Here is a 17,804-nt window from a genome sequence, read left to right as displayed (position 1 = left end):
GTAGAAAATTTTGAGCAGGTATTTCGTGCGATGCATCGCAATTGTCTTTAAATGTAAATGTGGCCCATGGAAAATGGTGTGATTTCAATAATTTTATGCGTACAAACTTTGGCACATTTCATGTCTGCTATGAAATACCGTGAATGAATACTTAGGATTTTAATTATCTCTAAAGTGGAAATATTATTATATACGCGCTTATAATTTGTCATGTTCAAGTGATTTTTCTATTTTGTGAAGATTTTTGTCATGATATGGCAGTTGTCACAAATAGCCGCTATTTTACTAGTTTGTCAACTTTCCGATATGACTAACAGTAAAAACAATAATAAGTAACGGTGACAGAGTTTCAGATGGAACAATTCTTTAGAGAAAAGTTTCAGTGTATGAGGTAGGTTCTTCTGCTCAATTTTGCAATAACCGTCATATATAATTTATCAGGAGATTACATTTTCTCAGTTTACCGGAAGTTAAGTCACTCTGACTTCATGGCCCAAATTCTACCAAACTTTCTGAGACTGAATATAAAAACAAATTTTCATAAATGAATGGTGAATTCTTTTTCCTATTTATTTACTTCATTTTATAACATTTTCTGTTCAGATCTGCGCCCAAGAAATTTTCACAAATGGTGACTACAGCAAACAGTCCCTTTCCGAAGTCGAATTAATACTACCCAAATCCAACGAGTGTAGATCTATGCGGTGAATACATGGACAATTCGGAATATTCACTGCACAAATAAATCACGATTCATAAGAACCCGAGTGTAAGTGGAACTATGAAAGTGATGTAAATTAGTTCCTCAATATTGTGCATTCCAGTAAAACAAAACATGTTCTTTGCCTTGACCCGACAGTTGTACTAAGAAGTGTATGTTGCAGGACAAAAGTGTGTGTAAGAACTGGACAAGTGCGGGCAGGACTCTCGCTCTGAGGGCTCCGGACTAACTTAACTGTGTATATATATAGTTAATCGAAGTTTTTGATGAGTGATGTTCCGAGTATATAAATATATGACATACATGGTTATATCTTTTGACTGCATTTACTTAGACGCTTACATGTTTTACACCGCAGTGGGACCGTAGACTTTAGTACGTGACATTGTAGAGTTTAGTATGTGACATAAATTTTAACATGACAGTTCTACCCGTTCCTAGGAAAAAAGAGGTCTCAACAGATAGACAATAAAGTTCTCCTATAACGGTTCCGTTTTTACCGATTGAGATACACAGCCCTACAGCGGAGGAGCGGTAATGTCAATGAAAACCTTTGAATAGGAATAGTAATTGGTTAATACATTTTGTATGCTTCACGTCGAGTGAAACTAAATTTAGTGCTTATTTTGATGTATTATCGGCACATTACTCCTAAGAAAAGACCAGTGCGAGGCAAACACAATATAACTATTTGATTTTGATTTTATCTGTGTCTATCGTGATGCGAAATCTTCGGCCTACGATTTCATGGACAATATTCATAGAAAGGGAAAGGAAGTAAAATTCTGTTCCGCCTCAAGTGAATTTACGTTTGCACGTTGAGCGAGAAAGATCATACGCTTGTGACAATCACTATTACTGCTCCTCTACACTAGGTGTAGCACATGTGATCGTGAGTCATCACACAGTCCCTGTCCCTATTTTTTTCCCCTTATTCAATCCATTACTTATCCGCTTTATCCATCTAACGTTCATCATCATTTGTGGCACCATATTTTAAAGCTCCTATACTCTCCTTGTCTGAACTGCTTACCACCAACTCTTCACATCTCTAAACTTTTTCTCAATTTTCTCTATAGATCACTACTGAACAGTTAACTGAATGAGTTTGATTGAAAACAAAAGTGGTGTTCAGTAGAAAGGGGCGAATAATAGCTATTCTGAAGTACAAGGCACAGAAACGAGAAATATCGACACGCCAAAGTAATCAGAAATTCGTGTGTCTGGGTTGGGGACAAATGTAAGGATGTAGAGGCTTAGCTCACTAGGGGTAAGATAGATACTGCCACAGGAAAATTAAAGAGAGCTTTGGAGAGAAGAGAGCCACTTGTATGAATATCAAGAGCTCAGATGGAAACCCAGTTCTAAGCAAAGAAGGGAAAGCAGAAAGGTGGAAGGAATATACAGAGGGTCTATACAAGGGCGATGTACCTGAGGACAATATTATGGAAATGGAAGAGGATGTAGATGAAGATGAAATGGGAGATAAGATAGTGCGCGAAGAGTTTCACAGAGCACTGAAAGACCTGAGTCAAAACAAGGCCCAGCAGTAGACAACATTCCATTAGAACTACTGACAGCCTCGGGAGAGCCAGCCCTCACAAAACTCTACCATCTGGTGAGCAAGATGTATGAGACAGGCGAAATACCCCCAGACTTCAAGAAGAATATAGTAATTCCAATCCCAAAGAAACCGGGTGTGAAAATTATCGAACTATCAGTTTAATAAGTCACGGATGCAAAATACTAACACGAATTCTTTACAGACGAATGGAAAAAACTGGTAGGAGCTGACCTTGGGGAAGATCAGTTTGGATTACGTAGAAGTGCTAGAACACGTGAGGCAATACTGACCCTACGACTTACCTTGGAAGATAGATTAAGAAAAGGCAAACCTACGTTTCTAGCATTTGTAGACTTAGAGAAAGCTTTTGACAATGTTGACTGGAATACTCTCTTTCAAATTCTGAAGGTGGCAGGGGTAAAATACGGTGAGCGAAAGGCTATTTACAATTTGTACAGAAACCAGATGGCAGTTATAAGAGTCGAGGGACATGAAAGGGAAGTAGTGGTTGGGAAGGGAGTGAGACAGGGTTGTAGCCTATCCCCGATGTTGTTCGACCTGTATATTGAGCAAACAGTAAAGGAAACAAAAGAAAAATTCGGAGTAGGAATTAAAATCCATGGAGAACAAATAAAAACCTTGAGGTTCGCCGATGACATTGTAATTCTGTCAAAGACAGCAAAGGACCTGGAAGAGCAGCTGGACGGAATGGACAGTGTCTTGAAAGGAAGGTATAAGATGAACATCAAGAAAAGCAAAACGAGGACAATGGAATGTGGTCGAATTAAGTCGGTTGATGCTGCGGGAATTAGATTAGGAAATGAGACACTTAAAGTAGTAAATGAGTTTTCCTATTTGGGGAGCAAAATAACTGATGATGGTTGAAGTAGAGAGGATATAAAATGTAGACTGGCAATGGCAAGGAAAGCGTTTCTGAAGAAGAGAAATTTGTTAACATCGAGTATAGATTTAAGGGTCAGGAAGTCGTTTCTGAAAGTGTTTGTATGGAGTGTAGCCATGTATGGAAGTGGAACATGGACGATAAATAGTTTGGACAAGAAGAGAATAGAGGCTTTCGAAATGTGGTGCTACAGAAGAATGCTGAAGACTAGATGGGTAGGTCACATAACTAATGGGGAGGTATTGAATAGAATTGGGGAGAAGAGGAGTTTGTGGCACAACTTGACTAGAAGAAGGGATCGGTTGGTAGGACTGTTCTGAGATATCGAGGGATCACCAATTTAGTATTGGAGGGCAGCGTGGAGGGTAAAAGTCGTAGAGGGAGACCAAGAGATGAATACACTAAGCAGATTCAGAAGGATGTAGGTTGCAGTAGGTACTGGGAAGTGAAGAAGCTTGCGCGGGATAGAGTAGCATGGAGAGCTGCATCAAACCACTCTCTGGATTGAAGACCACGACAAAAACAACAACATAAAAATATCCTGGACTCGTATTCGGGAGGACGACGGTTCAATCCCGCGTCCGGCCGTCCAGATTTAGGTTTTCCGTGATTTCCCTAAATCGCTCCAGGCAAATGCCGGGATGGTTCCTTTCAAAGGGCACGGCCGCCTTCCTTCCCAATCCTTCCCTAATCCGATGAGGCCGATGACCTCGCAGTCAGGTCTCCTTCCCCAAAAAACAACAACAACAACATAAAAAGATCGATGCCCGAAGCATACGTCAGAGAAATGTCTTGGCGAGAATGCTAGAAAAATCTGGTCCTACATAAAATCGCTAAGTAAGTCGAAGGTTCCTCATCGAGCCACTGTCTGAAGAGTGCGGTGTGTCAATAGAAGGCTGCAAAAGGAAAGATGAAGCTTTTATTTGGCTTCTAAAACATGATTCACCATAGGAAGATCGTATTGACACACTATCGTTTTATCATCTCACAAAGGTTCCGTGCGGAGAGCGGAGAAACAGGCTTCCTAGTTGTTGAGAAGCAAGTGAAGGAGCAGAAAAGATATAACGTCGCCAGGTCCAGATGAAATCCCAATTGGATTTTACAGTCAGTACTGCTCGGGATTCGCCTGGCCCAAGCGACACGAAAGTGACTTCCATACGTACAGTGAGGTAACAAATGCCATCGGACACCTGGTAATAACGTGGCGGACCTCCTTTTTCACGGCATAGTGCAGAAACTCGATTTGGCATGGATTCAACAGGTTGTTGGAAGTCGCCTGGAGAAATACTGAGGCATACTGCCTCTATGGCCCTCCATTATTGCGGAAGTGTTAGGCGGTACAGAATATTATACATGAACTGACCTCTCGATTATGTCCCATAAATGTTAGATGGGATTCATGTTGGGCGATCTGGGTGGGCAAATCATTCGCTACAACTGTCCAGAATCTTCTTCAAACCAATCACGAACAACTGTGGACTAGTGACACGACGCATTGTCAACTGCTTAAAACTACACGAGCTTTCGGCCAAGCACTCCTTGGCCATTATCAAGTGGTCATACCACTTGACAATTGCCAAGGAGTGCTTGGCCGAAAGCTCGTGTAGTTTTAAGCAGTTGACGCGGTTGGAAACTCGAGAACGTTCTATTCAATGTTATCGCCACGAGACTCTGCATTCATACGACGCATTGTCATCCATAAAAATATCGTAGTTGTTTCGGAACGTGAAGTCCGTAAATGGTTGCAAATGGTCTCCAAGCAGCCGAACATAACAGATGACTCAGTATGATCCATGCAAAGAGAACCACACCACAATGGAGCCACCAACAGCTTGCACGTTGCGTTGTTGACAACCTGAGTACATGGTTTCGTGGTGTTTGCGTCACAGACGAAGCCTACCATCAGCTCTTACTGACTGTAATCGGGATTAATTTGACCAGGCATCGGTTTTCCAGCTGTCTAGGGTCCAACCGATATGGTAAGAAGCCCAGGAGAGACACCGCAAGTTGTGTCGTGTTATTAGCGAAGGCACTGGCGTCGGTCGTCCGCTGCCACAGCACACAAACGCCAGATTTCTCCTCACTGCCCTAGCGGATGCGGTCGTCATACGTCCCAGATTGATTTCTGAGGCTATTCCACGCAGTGTTGCTTGTCTGTTAGCACTGACAACGCTACGCAAACGCCGCTGCTCTCGGTCGTTAAGTGAAGGCCATCGGCCATTGCGTTGTCCGTGGTGAGAGGCAATGCCTGAACTGTACTATTCCCGGCACTCTCTGGACACTGTGGATCTAGAAATATCGAATTCCCTAACGATTTCCAAAATGGAATGCCCCTTGCGTCTAATTTCAGCTACCAACCCGCCTTCAGAGTCCGTTAATTGTCGTCGTGCGGACATGATCAGGTTGGAAACCTTTTCACGTGAATAATCTGAGTACAAATGACAGCTCCGCCAATGCACTGCACTTTTATACCTTGTGTACGTGATGCCACCGCCATCTGAATATGCGCATGTCGGTATTTCATGGCTTTCGTCACCTCGGTTTATATAAGGAGGGCAAAAGAATAGACCTGCAAAATTATAGCCCGGTATCCGTAACATAAATAACGTATATCAGATGATGCTGAGGGGATTAAATTACGAAACGAAGCAGTAGATGAGTTTTGTTATTTGGGTAGCAATATAACTGATGATGGAAGAAGTAGAGAGAATATAAAATGTAACCGACAATGGCAAGAAAAGCGTTTATGAAAAAGAAAAATTTACAATATTGGAGTGTCTCTGTTGTTAGAAGGAACGATGTGATGTTCGTTCGGACAAGCATGCATGTGTGAAGAACCACTGCAGCGACTACAGCCATTGTTAAATACATGAAATGTTTTACAGTTGCGAATGCAACCATCAGCTATGAATAACGACAGTGAAAATTTATCCCGGAGCAGGATCGAGCCCGATTTCCCACTTTACACGAACGTTCGTCTTACCGTTGGGCTATCCGACCACGACTCATGGCCAGACCCGAACGTACATACGCCATCGTTCCTGTATTGTACACGTTATGTACATTCCTGCACAGGGGATGACATTTTAATTGAAAGACGCTGCCTGGTATCGGCGTATAAATAAATATTTGCTCTTTATATTAACATGAAGACGAAACAGCACTATCATCACCTAACGACCTGTAATCTTTTTTCTCGTCCATTATTTTGAACTTAGTTTCCACCACTGTAGTAATTCAGAAAGCAATGACATGTTCCTTTTCACTCAAAATATGCGGCGAAATATGCCATGTTTAAGGTATGCCATGTTGAAAACTACGACAAGAATCTAGTGTTTATTTGAAACAAGGAGAGTCTGAATTGTCATATTTGTTTGGCAAATCAAGATTTTCGACAAACACGTCAAAACTTTTATTTTTATTTTACAAAAGTTATCGTCTAACGAACACACAGCGAAATACATAGAAGAGCCAAAGAACGTGGTATACATGCCTAATATCGCGTAGGGCCCCAGCGAGCACGCAGAAGTGATGTATCATGATGTGACAAGGACTCGACTAACGTCTGAAGTAGTCTTGGAGGGAATTGACACCAAGAATCCTGCAGGGCCGTCCACAAATCCTTTAGAGTGCAAGCGTGTGGAGGTCTCTTATGAACAGCACGTTGCAAGGCATCCCAGATATGCTCAATAATGACCATGTCTGGAGAGATTGGTGAGCAGCGGAAGTGTTTAAACTCAGAAGAGCGTTCGTGGAGCAACTCTGTAGCAATTCTGGACGTGTTGGGTGTCGCATTGTCCTGCTTAAATTTCCCAAGTCCATCGGAATGCACAATGAACATCAGTGGATGCAGGTTATCAGACAGGATGTTTACGTACGTGTCACCTGTCAGAGTCGTATCTACACGTATCAGTGGTCCTATATCAATCCAATTGCATACTCTCCACACCATTACGGAGCCTGCAGCAGCTTCAACAGTCCCCTGCTGACATGCAAGGACCATGGATCCTCAAAATGGGTCAAATGGCTCTGAGCACTATGGGACTTAACGTCTGAGGTCATCAGTCCCCTAGAACTTAGAACTACTTAAACCTAACTAACCTAAGGACATCACACACATCCATGCCCGAGGCAAGATTCGAACCTGCGACCGTAGCGGTCGCGCGGTTCGAGACTGTAGCGCCTAGAACCGCTCGGCCACTCCGGCCGGCTGGTAACCGATCTAACAGCTGCAGCAGGTACTTGTTGTGTTATACTGTATAGGCATATTGCCAACCCAGCGTCGTATACTGCCTGTTTACGTATCTCTTTATTTGAGTATGCGTGCCTATAGGAGAGTCTTTGGTGGTTCAGTGTAATTTGACAACCACGTGAAATTTGACAATTTGTTTGAACGTCTATGGGCGGCTTAAGAGCATTTCTTAATACTGAGATGCCTAATGGACCGGCCCTAGAAACGTAAGGATGTGGCTAGCATTGCATCATTGGCTTCCAAGGTCGCCTCTGCGCAAGGTATGAGACATTTTCTTGGTGCTAGTCTGTCTGCTCCACCCTCCCCCTATCCCCTTCTAACAACGTTAGTTGAGCTGTGATGCCGCATAGCAAGAGCAGTGAATACACCAATTCCAGACACACTTGGAAAACCATGCGAAGAGTCTGACCATCTTCTCCACCAGGCATGACCAATCTTAGGTGAAAAATTGTACACACACACACACACACACACACACACACACACACACACACAACATACACACACACACACACTCATGAACATGCCCGAGGGAGGACTCGAACCTCCGCCGGGACCAGCCGCACACTCCATGACTGCAGCGCCTCAGACCGCTCGGCTAATCTCGCGCGCCCGTCTTTGGTGACGTGCAGTCCTAATTCACATAGATACTTAAACTCGTGGGCCCCTGGTTATGTGGTGTGACAGCAGCGCTTCTAGCTTATAAAGTCAAAACTATGGCGTTTACGACATTAATAGTTATTGGATAAAATACTGCTGTGAAGAACACTCCTTTCTTGACACGCCAAGCCAACAAATTATGTCTCAGAACACCCATTTTGTACGTACATTCATTTTATGTTCAGCTCAGTTTCAGATGTTAACGTGTATTCATGCATCATGACCCTTGTTACATTTGTAGGGGTCGCTCAATCCCGGGCTAAAAGCTACTACTGCTTCGTCGTGATGTATTGCGTGAGGACCTGTCGGCGTTAGATGCCAGTAACACAATATCGGTTATTCTCAGTTTATTGTTCAGTATGCATGTCGTAGTTTTAGCCTCAGCGACAACCAGTTGCTGTGTAGGCCGCAGCGGAATGTGTCGTTATCGCCGGCAGACTCAAGACTGCTCGAAGATACAGGGTGTTTCAAAAATAACCGGTATATTTGAAACGGCAATAAAAACTAAACGAGCAGCGATAGAAATACACCGTTTGTTGCAATATGCTTGGGACAACAGTACATTTTCAGGCGGACAAACTTTCGAAATTACAGTAGTTACAATTTTCAACAGCAGATGACGCTGCAAGTGATGTGAAAGATATAGAAGACAACGCAGTCTGTGGGTGCGCCATTCTGTACGTCGTCTTTCTGCTGTAAGCGTGTGCTGTTCACAACGTGCAAGTGTGCTGTAGACAACATGGTTTATTCCTTAGAACAGAGGATTTTTCTGGTGTTGGAATTCCACCGCCTAGAACACAGTGTTGTTGCAACAAGACGAAGTTTTCAACGGAGGTTTAATGTAACCAAAGGACCGAAAAGCGATACAATAAAGTATCTGTTTGAAAAATTTCAACGGACTGGGAACGTGATGGACGAACGTGCTGTAAAGGTAGGGCGACCGCGTACAGCAACCACAGAGGGCGACGCGCAGCTAGTGCAGCAGGTGATCCAACAGCGGCCTCGGGTTTCCGTTCGCCGTGTTGCAGCTGCGGTCCAAATGACGCCAACGTCCACGTATCGTCTCATGCGCCAGAGTTTACACCTCTATCCATACAAAATTCAAACGCGGCAACCCCTCAGCGCCGCTGCCATTGCTGCACGAGAGACATTCGCTATCGATATAGTGCACAGGATTGATGACGGCGATATGCATGTGGGCAGCATTTGGTTTACTGACCAAGCTTATTTTTACCTGGACGGCTTCGTCAATAAACAGAACTGGCGCATATAGGGCACCGGAAAGCCCCATGTTGCAGTCCCATCGTCCCTGCGTCCTCAAAAAGTACTGGTGTGGGCCGCCATTTCTTCCAAAGAAATCATTGGCCCATTTTTCAGATCCGAAACGATTACTGCATCACGCTATCTGGACATTCTTCGTGAATTTGTGGCGGTACAAACTGCCTTAGACGACACTGCGAACACCTCGTGGTTTATGCAAGATGGTGCCCGGCCACATCGCACGGCCGACGTCTTTAATTTCCTGAATGAATATTTCGATGATCGTGTGATTGCTTTGGGCTATCCGAAACATACAGGAGGCGGCGTGGATTGGCCTCCCTATTCGCCAGACATGAACCCCTGTGACTTCATTCTGTGGGGACACTTGAAAGACCAGGTGTACCGCCAGAATCCAGAAACAAATTGAACAGCTGAAGCAGTACATCTCATCTGCATGTGAAGCCATTCCGCCAGACACGTGGTCAAAGGTTTCGGGTAATTTCATTCAGAGACTACGCCATATTATTGCTACGCATGGTGGATATGTGGAAAATATCGTACTATAGAGTTTCCCAGACCGCAGCGCCATCTGTTGTTGAAAATTGTAACTACTGTAATTTCGAAAGTTTGTCTGCCTGAAAATGTACTGTTGTCCCAAGCATATTGCAACAAACGGTGTATTTCTATCGCTGCTCGTTTGGTTTTTATTGCCGTTTCAAATATACCGGTCATTTTTGAAACACCCTGTAGCTGCGTCAGCAGAAGCATGGGTCGGCGACTCCTGGTCTGGCGGGTTGCCTGCACGCCGATCCGTAGGCGCTTCCCGGGCAGCGGATTGCTACGGAGACACGACCGCGGTGCGTGTGAAATTGACACACACGCCGCCCTTGAATTCTCAATGCCTCACTCTGCCCGCATTGTCCCATCAGACGGACCGTGGCGTCTGATGTGAAGTCTGAGGTCAGGTTGTACATTGATCCTGGTGCGCTGGTTAGGTAGGCTGTTGGTTGATTTGGCGAGGGGACCTAACAGCGACGTCATCGGTACCATCGGGTTAGGAAAGGGTGGAGAACGAAGTCGGTCGTGACCTTTCAAAGGAACAATCCAGGCATTTACCTGGAGCGATTTAGGGATATCACGGAAAACCTAAATCAGGATGGCTGGACACGGGTTTGAACCGTCGTCCTTCCGAAAGCGAGTCCAGTGTGCTAACCTCTCGGCCACCTCGCTCGGTTTAGATAGGCTGTCTGGTTCGTACGAAGCTGAAGTATCAGAGCTGCTCATCCCCTGAAATGATGGTGGTTCCATGGGCGACCCATCAGAGGCATCTTTGGTTCTGGACTTCGGCTTCTTTTATCCATGGTTACAGAAATGCTGTCATTGCGGCAGACAGCGAGAGTATGACTGGCACAGTGTGGCAATTCTGGAACAATCTTACACAACATGTTATAATACAATAAGCAGAGAACCCAGTGTGGACACCATTAATCCTACTGCTTGACTGCCTCTAAGCTAGCTGGTCGGGTTATGTCTACTGGACAGAGGAGAAGTTTTGCTGATCAAATTCTTGCCGGGTCTTCAGCCGCATCAAACTGCCAGCTGCGCACAATATTTCCGCAGTCCACCTGGCCACCACCATCAAGCGAAAAAAGTTAAACCACTCTCGCCCATAACTGATTCAAACCTTGAACGACATAACATTTATATAGAAAGAAGATATGAGAGCGTTTGCGCTAAGGTATAGTGTGCAAACGTGTAATCGTTGCTGCTGCCCCCTGGCACAAGAATTTGAACTGTTAATACGCCTGGAAAGTCTATATAGTCGCATCGAATGCCTTCCTGTGAGACATCATTCGTAATCAATGAATTGGTTCCGATTATTACGAGGTGCCAGAGGTCTCTGACCCACATTTTCATCTACATCTACACGGATAGTTTGCAAATCACATTTAAGTGCCTGGCAGAAGGTTCATCGAATCACCTTCACAATTCTCTATTATTTCAATCTCGTATAACGCGCGGAAAGAATGAACACATATACCGTGCGAGCTCTGATTTCCCTTATTTTATCGTGGTGATCGTTTCTCCCTATGTAGATCGGTGTCAACAAAATATTTTCGCATTCGGAGGAGAAAGTTTGTGATTGGAATTTCGTGAGAAGATTCCGTCGCAACGAAAAACGCCTTTCTTTTAATGATGTGCAGCCCAAATCCTGTATCATTTATGTGACAATCTCTCCCATATTTCGCGATAATACAAAACGTTCTGCCTTTCTTTGAACGTTTTCGATGTCTCCTTAGTAGGTCTGTTACATCTTCCAAGGGTCCTGTCAATAAAATGCAGTCTTTGGTTAGCCTTCCCCACAACATTTTCTATGTGTTCCTTCCAATTTAAGTTGTTCGTTATTCTAATACCTAGGTATTTACTTAAATTTACGGTCTTTAGATTTGACTGATTTATCATGTAACCGAAATTTAACGAATTCCTTTTAGCACTCATGTGGATGATGCCACAATTTTGGTTATTTAGGGTCAGCTACCAATTTTCGCACCATTCAGAAATCCTTTCTAAATCGTTTTGCAATTTGTTTTGACCTTCTCATGACTTTATTGGTCGATAAACGACAGCGTCATCTGCAAACAACCTAAGACTGCTGCTACATATTGTCCCCGAAATCGTTTATACAGATACGGAACAGCAAAGGGCCTATAACACTACCTTGGGGAACGCCAGGAATCACATCTGTTTCTCTCGATGACTTTCCGTCAATTACTACGAGCTGTCACCTCTCTGACAGGAAATCACAAATCCAGTTACATAACTGACAAGGGAACCTCCCCATCGCAACCCCCTCAGATTTAGTTATAAGTTGGTACAGTGGATAGGCCTTGAAAAACTGAACACAAAAATGGTTCAAATGGCTCTGAGCACTATGGTACTCAACTTCTGAGGTCATTACTCCCCTAGAACTTAGAACTAGTTAAACCTAACTAACCTTAGGACATCACAAACATCCATGCCCGAGGCAGGATTCGAACCTGCGACCGTAGCGGTCTTGCGGTTCCAGACTGCAGCGCCTTTAACCGCACGGCCACTTCGGCCGGCAACTGAACACAGATCAATCGAGAAAACGGGAAGAAATTGTGTGTAACTATGAAAAAAAAATAAGCAAAATATACAAACTGAGTAGTCCATGCGCATGACAGGCAACATCAAGGACCATCTGAGCTCAGGAGCCCCGTGGTCCCGTTAGCGTGAGCAGCTGTGGAACGGAAGGCCCTTAGTTCAAGTCTTCCTTCGAGTGAAAAGTTTATTTTTTTTATTTTCAGACAATTATCAAACTTCAGGCACTCACACATAATCAACTTCGCTCTCCAAAATCCAGGACATGTTCAAGTTTGCTTGGACATATGTAGGATTTGACGGTCTACACACGGAAAAATTGGAAAACGATAAAAAAGTATGTTTTGACATAGCACAGGGAAAACTGTGCGACTGTGAAACTGTTGCATTCTTTTGTTGCAGTTTATGTGACAAACTCTTATGTTTTCATCACTTTTTTGGGAGTGATTATCACATCCACAAGAAAACCTAAATCGGGCAAGGTAGAAGAATCTTTTTACCCATTCGTCAAGTGTACAAGTTAGGTGGGTCGACAACATATTCCTGTCATGTGACGCACATGCCGTCACCAGTGTCGTATAGAATATATCAGACGTGTTTTCCTGTGGAGGAATCGGCTGACCTTGCGATCAAATGTTTTCGGTTCCCATTGGAAAGGTACGTCCTTTCGTCTACTAATCGCACGGTTTTGCGGTGCGGTCGCAAAACACAGACACTAAACTTATTACAGTGAACAGAGACGTCAATGAACGAACGGACAGATCGTAACTTTGCGAAATTAAAGAAAATAAACTTTTCACTCGAGGGAAGACTTGAACCAAGGACATCCCGTTCCGCAGCTGCTCACGCTAACCACGGGACCACGGCGCTCCTGAGCCGATATTATCCTTGATGTTGCCTATCTTGCACATGGACTACTAAGTTTGTATATTTTGCTTATTTTTTTCATAGTTCCACACAACTTCTTCCTGTTTTCCCGACTGATCTGTGTTCAGTTTTTCATGGCCTATCCACTGTGTCAACTTATAACTAAATCTGAGGGGGGTGCGATGGGGACGTTCCCTTGTGAGACGATATTCCGTAAACAGGCAACTTCACTACAAGCCGCTTGTGTGGTACAGTGTCAAAAGCCTTCAGGAAATCCATAAATACACTCCTGGAAATTGAAATAAGAACACCGTGAATTCATTGTCCCAGGAAGGGGAAACTTTATTGACACATTCCTGGGGTCAGAAACATCACATGATCACACTGACAGAACCACAGGCACATAGACACAGGCAACAGAGCATGCACAATGTCGGCACTAGTACAGTGTATATCCACCTTTCGCAGCAATGCAGGCTGCTATTCTCCCGTGGAGACGATCGTAGAGATGCAGGATGTAGTCCTGTGGTACGGCTTGCCATGCCATTTCCACCTGGCGCCTCAGTTGGACCAGCGTTCGTGCTGGACGTGCAGACCGCGTGAGACGACGCTTCATCCAGTCCCAAACATGCTCAATGGGGGACAGATCCGGAGATCTTGCTGGCCAGGGTAGTTGACTTACACCTTCTAGAGCACGTTGGGTGGCACGGGATACATGCGGAGGTGCATTGTCCTGTTGGAACAGCAAGTTCCCTTGCCGGTCTAGGAATGGCAGAACGATGGGTTCGATGACGGTTTGGATGTACCGTGCACTATTCAGTGTCCCCTCGACGATCACCAGTGGTGTACGGCCAGTGTAGGAGATCGCTCCCCACACCATGATGCCGGGTGTTGGCCCTGTGTGCCTCGGTCGTATGCAGTCCTGATTGTGGCGCTCACCTGCACGGCGCCAAACACGCATACGACCATCATTGGCACCAAGGCAGAAGCGACTCTCATCGCTGAAGACGACACGTCTCCATTCGTCCCTCCATTTACGCCTGTCGCGACACCACTGGAGGCGGGCTGCACGATGTTGGGGCGTGAGCGGAAGACGGCCTAACGGTGTGCGGGACCGTAGCCCAGCTTCATGGAGACGGTTGTGAATGGTCCTCGCCGATACCCCAGGAACAACAGTGTCCCTAATTTGCTGGGAAGTGGCGGTGCGGTCCCCTACGGCACTGCGTTGGATCCTACGGTCTTGGCGTGCATCCGTGCGTCGCTGCGGTCCGGTCCCAGGTCGACGGGCACGTGCACCTTCCGCCGACCACTGGCGACAACATCGATGTACTGTGGAGACCTCACGCCCCACGTGTTGAGCAATTCGGCGGTACGTCCACCCGGCCTCCCGCATGCCCACTATACGCCCTCGCTCAAAGTCCGTCAACTGCACATACGGTTCACGTCCACGCTGTCGCGGCATGCTACCAGTGTTAAAGACTGCGATGGAGCTCCATATGCCACGGCAAACTGGCTGACACTGACGGCGGCGGTGCACAAATGCTGCGCAGCTAGCGCCATTCGACGGCCAACACCGCGGTTCCTGGTGTGTCCGCTGTGCCGTGCGTGTGATCATTGCTTGTACAGCCCTCTCGCAGTGTCCGGAGCAAGTATGGTGGGTCTGACACACCGGTGTCAATGTGTTCTTTTTTCCATTTCCAGGAGTGTACGAAATCGATCTGAAATCCCTTGTTAATAGCACTCAACACTTCATGCGAAAAAAGAGCTAGTTTGTTTCACAAGAACCATGTTTTCTAAAGCCACGTTGACTGTGTGTCAATAGACAGTTTTCTTCGAGGTAATTCATAATGTTCGAACACAATATATGTTCCAGAATCCTGCTGGATTTCGACGTTAATGATATGAGCCTGTAATTTAGTGGATTACTCCTACTACCTTTCTTGAATATTGGTGTGACCTGTGCAACTTTCCTGTCTTTGGGTACGGATCTTTCGTTGTGCGAACGGTTGTATGTGATTGTTAAGTATGGAGCTAATGCATCAGCGTACTCTCAAAGGAACCTAATTGGTTATACAGTCTGGACGGGTTGGTTTCAGTATCGTAATTGTTCCTTCAAGTCGCAGACAGGCGGCAGTGGTCCTATACAGTGCACCTTAATTAATATGTTTGAGGCAACGGAGGCAGTTCAGTGTATGCCTGTCTTACACGTTCCCACTGAGCTTGCTCGCACTCACAGAAAGTGTCGGTACCGTACTCCAGGCAACCGAATCGAGGTGTTCACGCCTTGTGCTTGGCTTGTGTTGACACATCCTTACGCTGAATCAGTGCTGGGCTTTGGGGACTTAGTAACGGAAAGGGAGAGTAGAAAAGATTCTACTCGGTGCGTAAATTTTGCTTATCACGTTTTACAATAGCTGTCTTAAAATCTTCTGCTACAAAATTCTGGAATGCCGTTAGTACAGAAACAACACGTAATAGATGTTAACTTCTGAAGCTGGGATATCAGACAATTTAAAATGTCTTCATTGAAAAAAAAAACTATAAAAACACCTGGTTGCAACTAATTCATTACATATTGCCTTCAGTTTGAGCACTTACGGCGTTCTGTTATCGCAAAGACTGACAAGAATTATTTACCAATGAAATATGATTAAGAACAGAAAAACAAAATATGGCTATGATACAGGCATACCACTTCGACAAACAGTTAGGAGTGACTTTGCAATTTTTCGCCTCACGCTGGTCATTTGAGTGTTTGAAATTTAGTATGTTAATATCCTCAAACACTGTTAGTAAGCGTTTTTTAAATATTTCTAAAAAAATACTTTTGGAGATCGAGCACATAGGTATGGGTTGTTCCCACAAATTGAATTAGGCCATCAATTCTTTGTTCATTTTAAAAAGTTTAGAAATCCAAATCGCTTGAACTTTGCTGACGTTGCGTGTATTACACAGAAGCCAAACTGGAAAAAAGGAAACTTTCACTGGTCATGACCTACAAACCCGAGGCGGGCCGAACGTCAGCGGAAATATCCGAAAATGTGTACCGGGCGGAGTACCACGCGATTGCCTTGCGCTCTGTCCTTGCCACGAATTTCTTCTGCCGGCCACAGGTTGTCCACCCGTGGTCTAGATGTTTCTCGTGCATCCAGTGAAGGGCACGTTCGAAGTCTAGAGAGGTTACGTGAAATCTCTGATCGTAAGCTCAACCGCAATAAAGTGTCGAAGATTGCATGCTCGTGCATGTAAAAGACGTCTCTTTGTTAATTATAGTGATCCTTCTGAACTAAAAAACATTCGTGGTCCCGTCTTAGTTTATACGTTGCTAGCTGACAAACCTGGTATTGTCTGGGTATTTATTTTGCCAGTTTTCTATTAGAATCGAAGACAAAAAGTTAAGTGTGTTTTTAGTGAAATATCGAAAAACTTTCATTTCCATATATTCGTGAAATCACCTTTGAAAATGTGAGACAGTCGTATAAACATATATGCACAACGTACAGATGTATATAAGAGCACTTTTCAACACTACGTGATCAAAAATATTCGGACACCTGGCTGAAAATGACTTACAATTTCGTGGCGCCCTCCATCGGTAGTGCTGGAATTCAGTATGGTGTTGGTCCACCCTTAGCCTTAATGACAGCTTCCACTCTCGCAGGCATACGTTCAATCAGGTGCTGTAAGGTTTCTCGGGGAATGGCAGCCCATTCCTCACCGATTGCTGCACCGAGGAGAGGTATCGATGTCGGTCGGTGAGGCCTGGCACGAATTCGGCTTTCCAAAACATCCCAAAGGTGTTCTATAGGATTCAGGCCAGGACTCTGCGCAGGCCAGTCCATTACAGGGGTGTTATTGTCGTGTAACCACCCCGCCACAGGCCGTGCATTATGAACAGGTGCTCGATCGTGTTGAAAGATGCAGCCGACATCCCCTAATTGCTCTTAAACAGAGAGAAGCAATAGGTGCTTCAAACATCATTTTAGGACTATGCTGTGATTGTGGCACGCAAAAAAACAAGGGGTGCAAGCCTCCTCCATGGAAAACACGACCACACCATAACACCACCGCCTCAGAATTTACTGTTGCTCCTACACACGCTGGCAGATGACGTTCACAGAGCATTCGCCATACCCACACCCTGTCATCGGATCGCCGCATTGTGTACCGTGATTCGTCACTCCACACAACGTTCTTCCACTGTTCAATCGTCCAATGTTTACGCTCCTTACACCAAGCAATGTGTCGTTTTGTATTTACCGACGTGATGTGTGATTTATGAGTAGCTGCTCGACCATAAAATCCAAGTTTTCTCACCCCTCGCCTAACTGTCATAGTACTTGCATTATTGGTTCCTGATACAGTTTGGAATTCCTGTGTGATGGTCTGGATAGATGTCTGCCTATTATGTATTACGATAATCTTCAACTATCGGCGGTCTCTGCCAGTCAACAGA

The sequence above is a fragment of the Schistocerca americana genome, chromosome 10 (assembly GCF_021461395.2).
Source record: "Schistocerca americana isolate TAMUIC-IGC-003095 chromosome 10, iqSchAmer2.1, whole genome shotgun sequence".
Taxonomy (NCBI): Eukaryota; Metazoa; Arthropoda; class Insecta; order Orthoptera; family Acrididae; genus Schistocerca; species Schistocerca americana.
Note: the sequence above shows the minus strand (reverse complement) of the source record.